Genomic DNA, 6,000 nt, shown 5'->3' with positions numbered 1-6,000 from the left:
ACCCCAGTGCAGACAAATTCTGCTTTCTTCACAGGAAGAGCAATAGTGTTGATTCCAAAAGTACATTAAGGTGACTCTAATAATGTTGCTTCCAAATTGTTTCAAATAATACACTTGGAATGGGGTAAAAACTTGGCAGTTAAAAATGCATTTTCAAAACTCTGGCAACATTATTGTCTTACTGCTTCCAAAGGTGTCTAGGCATTTCCATAAAAGTGTCAAAAGGATAGAAAACATCTTGCAAGCAGAAAAGAATATTCAGCAGGCTCAAAAATACTATTCCCTAAAGTGGCGCCTTGAGAAACTTCCAAATATTAAATTAAGATGTTCATAAAAATTGCCTTTTGGTAAGCTTTCTTTTTTCCAGCTAATAGTCTTGATTTTTTTTATCTCCAAAATTATTATTTAATAGCATTTATAAATATATTTTATAGCAGTTATAAAGATGGGAGTTGAATCATACAGATGTTTAAGTGAAACACTGAAAAACAAATCTGAGTCCAGTTGTTTGTACAAAAATGTTGTATAAATTCCTCATTTCTGATCGATCTCCATTCCCTTGGAAGCCAGAACCAGTTGAAATTCCATATGAAGGTGACTCCCAAATAACATACTGCCTTTCCACTATGACACAAGGGCTAAATTTATTGCACCTATATGTGTGTGTGTACATTCTATATTCTATATATATTATATATTATCTATATGAAAAGTATAGTAAGTGTATATATGGAAATACAGTAAAATATATGTAAATAGAGTAATACATTGTATACAATTTCCATGTACATATTACAATGTAATGTATATAATTATATGTTTTATATATATATATAATGGATAAGCAGTACATCAGCCTACCTAGCTCAATACATGGGAATAGCTGATTTGAAGAATATTTTCTTTATTGTTAATAGACTCTCTGATAGTTTGTGTCACCAGACTCAGGACTTGCAGATACATTTCTTACTCCTTTTACAGTAATTGTGCCCAAACTGGCCCCATATAAGAACATGGGCCCTGGTTTTCACAGGGGAGTAGCATAGATGCAGTTAGCCCAGAGTTTGTGCACAGTGGAGTGGTTTTGGGGCACAGGGTGGTAGCACTCAATGAACTCTGTGTGGAATAGTTGGGGATTTTCTGTGCCAGCCCACCCCAGGCTGCAGGTTCTGTCCTCTGCCAAACTGGATTTCCCTTTCATGGCAGTATGAGCTCTGTCCTATGATTTACGCTGAATTCCTGGTCTGTTTCTTCCATCTTTGAACAAGTTTGAGCATTATTCAAGCAAACAAAGAGATGAATGACTGTTTTGATGTTAGGTTGAAGAAAGTCTAAGTGTTCTGGCATGGAGAATTTCCAGCTTTGACAATGCTCTAGGCAAAACAGAAGCTTAATTCCTTACAGAAAGAGCTGTATTTATGATTGTGTATGTCCCCTGTAGTGTGCTGTAAAGAAAGCTTGATCTCACATTAATGAGAGAGACTGTAGAAAAATAAAGTGCAGCTCTGGTCAGAAGTGTAAGAAACAATAAATTACAAGACTCCTCCTCTCAAATGTGAACTGTTAACTTTCAACACAGGAGAATGAGGAAAGGGAGACTAGGGAAGGGAGAAATCATGTTAAATCTTAGGAAGTTTACCAACCTGGCCAAATTTTACAGTAATGTTAATAGCAATCAATTCAAATCCATTTGTCAAGGACATTCAGAAGATAAATTTTATCCCGGTGTTATGGTCTTACAATCCTACTCAACTAATCTAAGTGAACTAAAGTTAATGAGTCACAGACTGAGTGAAAGAGTACAGGAAGACTTGGCGTCGATCTGATTATATGCGGACTTGCATAAGAAACACGGCCAAGAGGAAAGTACTGTTTTGCAGCCCTACCCAGTGATCCAGAGCCCTTGCTGTCCTCGAACCAGGCTGTCCCCGGGGACAGCGCTGGAGGCACAGCACTGATGAGAAGGGCAGATGGGAGGGAAATGCAGAAACTAGCGGCGAAGGCAAAGGCTGAAGGGACGAAGGAAGGTCACCGTGGTGGCTGCTGCTTGGAACTTGACATAGTTCTCTGTCTAAAACAAATAAATCCGAAAGATAGGCGAAGGCCTGAGTACCAGTTCTGATACTGGTAGAGAACAGCGTAGCTCCGCGGAGAGCGGTGTACCCAAGCCAGCAGTGCCACGGCAGAGGCGGCCCCTGTCCTTGAGCCGGGCCCGGGGCAGCTGCGAGCCCGGCCCGGCCCCGAGCGGGCGCTCCCGGTGCCGCAGTGCCGGCGGAGCGCCCCGCGCTGTGCGGAGCGGAACCAGCTGCCGGGCGCCGAAAAGTCCCGGACACTTCCCGGGATCTGTCAACTCGCTCGCGTTTCGCTCCGGGAAACAACATCTGCTTATTCACGGTGCCCCGCAGTGGAAACGGGACACGGACGCAGGGTTATTCCCGCCGCGCCCTGCCACGTTCCGCAGCGCTCCTGTCACGGTTTCCTACACTCGGACACCTGGCTGACGCTGCGGCCGGCCGGGCCGGGCAGCCGCTGCCCCCGGGGTGAGCCGGGCGGGGTCCGGGGCGGTCGGAGCCCCCCGGGGTGAACCCGGGCCGGGGACGGTCGGAGCCCCCCGGGGTGAGCCGGGCGGGGTCCGGGGCGGTCGGAGCCCCCCGGGGTGAGGGCCGGGCGGGGTCCGGGGCGGTCGGAGCCCCCCGGGGTGAGGGCCCGGGGGCGGGGCCGCGCGCGTGGCTCTGGCTGTCCCCGACGGTCACCGGGGAGCGCGCGCTGGCCGCGGGCGCGCGCACCGGCCCTCACCGCCCCCGACGGGGAAGCGGCGTTGATTGGCAGTCGCGGGGAGCCAATAGACGGCGGCGGAGCGGGAGCTTGCCCGCGCTCTCGGCCAATGGGAAGGCGGCTGGGCGGGCGCCAGGGGGCGGGCGGGGGCGGTGGCGCCGAGCGGAGCGCCGGGGTCGGGTCGGTTCCACCGCGCTCTCGCCGTCTCGTCACCCCCACCCCCGCCGGGCACGGGCGACGGGCAGGTCCCGGCGCTGCAGGTGAGGGCCGCTCCGCGCCCCGGGGCCCCGCCATCGGGAGAGGCTCGAGCTGGCGGCCGGGTTGGGATCCCCGTCGGAGCCGTTGGGCAATGGCGGGCGGTGGGTCCGGGCGGGGGGAGCCGCCGGTGCCGCAGCCGCGCCGGCGGCGCTGCCCGTGCTGGGGTCGGGCCGAGCGGGCCGGGCCGGGGCACGACCCCCGGGGAGCCCGCTGGGTGCGGGTCGCCCACCCCACGGCGCTGCGGCGGGCGCGGGGAAGGTGAAGCTCTCCTTGCACGGCGCCAGGCGGGGAAGGGCAGGGCCGGGGCTTGCGAGGGATGACGACACTGGCTCGGTTCCTGTAGGAGGGGAGAGCTCCCTGCTCGGGGAAGTTTAGTGACCCACTCGGTGGCGGCTTTGGTTTGGGGAGGAAAGGAGGGCGAGGATGGAGTCCTAAACTTGAGCAGCTGGGTTTTGACTCGAGGCTTTGAAATCCCGGCGCCCCGGATGGTGGCAGGTAACGATGCTGGTTTGGTGGGAGGAGATGTTTTACGGGGAGAGTGAGGTTTTAGGCAGCTCAGTCCCTCCTGAGTACTGGTAATGACCCAGCTCATTCAAGCTTCTTGGTCTTGCCGTTGCCGCCTTCTGTCTTGACTTTGCCTTTTTTTGGCTTATGGAAAGAATCTGCTCATGTCCCAGAGCGAAATGTGTGTGTGAGAGACAGACAGACATCTCTTTATGTGCACTGAGGCTACCTGGTTAGGGAAGGACAGGATGGGTACAGTGTCTGCCTGGCTCGCTGTATCTGTCCCTCTCGGCTGTCTCTGCTTGCAGTGACTCAGAAGCTGATAGATTTAGTCATCCTTTTGCCTGAGCACTGAAGGAAGCCAGAAAGACGCAAGTGCCATACGCTGTCCTTTGTAAACTGAACATTTTGAAAACCAAATGCAGTCTTACAGTTTTAAACGCTTGAATTACTTGATTAAAATAGTAGATTAGCTAGGATAATTTAAAGGTAGTTCACCACTCCTTAAGTTTCCTGTACCTGTTTGTGTAAGTTTGATCATTTGACGCAGACTGGGGAAAAAAAAAACAAGCCATGGATGTGGAAGGCACTTCTGTTTCTGTTGTGCTCCACAAGCTCCTGCTTAAAAGGCTATCACGAGACTGCTCTCTCTTGCTGTTGGGGAATGAGTGAGGGATTCCCTTCTGCTAATTGGGATTTAATACCAGCATCTGTTCAGCTCTTCTTTAAAGCCAAAAACCTTTCCCTTTTAAAAGTTAAAACGATAGTAGTGCATTATGATAAGAGCCATAGTGAAGGCTGCATTATGTAAGCAACTGAGTTTTCATTCTGCTTTTAGTGCAATAAAAGGATCATTCTCAAACTAAAAGAGTTTGCCAGCTGTGTTTCAGTCGGTCAAAACTCGTTAATTGCATTCTTTACTATTAAGGTTATTAACACTGAATGCTCATGTGCTCTCTGTTTTATACCTGTACCTGCCTGAAATTATATTTTGTCAAACTTGCAATTTGCCTTCAAAGATAGTAGTTATATTCTGCCAATTATGGCTGAATCAGCTTAAACAGGAGCACATATTAGCATAAGGAGCATGTCTGCTGAGCACAGTGCAGCATCCTTTTAGAGATCCCTGATCTCTGTTCACCGCAGCTTCAGTGTGGTGAGCAGAAGAGGTGTGCAGGTGCCACCTTGCTGTGACTGTTCTGTGCTCAAGTGCTCCACGCTCCCTTTGGGAAGTAGTTTACAAATCTGGATCAATTTTTCCCTTTTTTATGCCTTTGAAATACCATCATAATAAAATGGCTTTTTGATTGTGGTCTAGATCATCGTAGTCTATGAATGTTTTTAAACAGTGCCTTCAGAAAATACCTGGATGATACATCTTTCTGGTGGGTAAATGTCTGCTTTCTTTTCTTGTGACAAGTCACTTGAATGTTGGTCTGAAATCAGTGAACCTGTTATTTTTAGCAGGTGACATGTTTGGATGATTTAGTGTCAGGAATGAGAAGTTTTGTTCTGTGGAGCACATGGACACCTTTTCCTCTCGAGCTGAATGAGCTATGTGCTTAAAGATATCCACATGTCAGTTCTGTGCTTCTGATGGTGGTTAAAATGAGCCTGGATGTGACTGTGGGTTGAATGGGTAGCCTATAAATGAAGGCTAAGAAAATTCTGTGTTCATTGCAGGAACTGGATGAAATGCTTAGCAGTGCTGCCAGTCAAAAGTTGTCTGTGCTTGTACAAATCTGTGTTGTAATGCAAAGTAGCTAAAAGGTAGCTTTCTGTTTCTGATTTGGTGTCTGGTTTTCTTGCTGTAGCAGCTCCTGGAAAAACTGCATCTTCTCATGCATTGAGCCAGGAGAAGAGTAGATGCAGACTGAAGATGGTGTTTGGTTTGATTTGTTTTTTTTTTTAAATATATTTTTTAAACATCCATATAAACTAATACATGAGTGCCTTTTTAGATCTTAGAATCTCTGGTTTAAAAAAAAATACTATGATTTAATGACTTTCTTGTTGCCTGAGGCCTGGAATGAAATGTCTAATGCTTGAATTTAAGACTAGTCTGTGAGATCAACAACTTCTTTGTAACATGGGATTTAATTCAAACTCTGTCATAATCCCCAGAACTTCAGGAGGTGACACTGTTCTTTTCAGCTAAACCCAGTTATTGATTTTTGACTTAATGTAACGATGAACTATTCCCAGGAGATGAAAAGGAAGAAGTAGGAACTACAAGAGTGATGTAACTGTGCTGAGGTGAACTGAGCTAAGTGTTGTGCGATTGAATAAAATGCTGTGTTTAACGTGAATGTAACGTGGCTGCTTGGCTCACTGGGGTTGAGAATAACCTGGAGCTGCTGTACCCTGTGGTTGGTTCACAGTCTCCACAGTCCAATATGTCACAAGACTTGAATTGTTGTTCCTTTATGTGTTATCCTTTAAGGTGCCATGCTTAGGAGAGGG

General features: G+C 48.1%; 1 protein-coding gene across 3 annotated transcripts in view; it reads left to right on the top strand.

Annotated features, from left to right (window-relative positions):
• Positions 1-2,921: 2,921 nt before the first annotated feature.
• The window catches only part of PACSIN2 (protein kinase C and casein kinase substrate in neurons 2), a 55,680-nt gene continuing 52,601 nt past the window's right edge, over positions 2,922-6,000 (top strand). For 2 of the 3 annotated variants that reach the window (XM_058022490.1, XM_058022488.1), the window contains exon 1: positions 2,922-3,035. The gene's annotated coding sequence lies outside the window, so the exon portion shown is untranslated. Of the gene's footprint in view, positions 3,036-3,423; positions 3,529-6,000 lie in introns of those variants that run through there. The other variant, XM_058022489.1, reaches the window with a different exon arrangement.

This window comes from Melospiza georgiana, chromosome 4, assembly GCF_028018845.1.
Source record: "Melospiza georgiana isolate bMelGeo1 chromosome 4, bMelGeo1.pri, whole genome shotgun sequence".
NCBI classification, from domain to species: domain Eukaryota; kingdom Metazoa; phylum Chordata; class Aves; order Passeriformes; family Passerellidae; genus Melospiza; species Melospiza georgiana.
The sequence above is the reverse complement of the archived record's forward strand: the minus strand, read 5'-3'. Positions and strand labels throughout refer to the sequence as shown.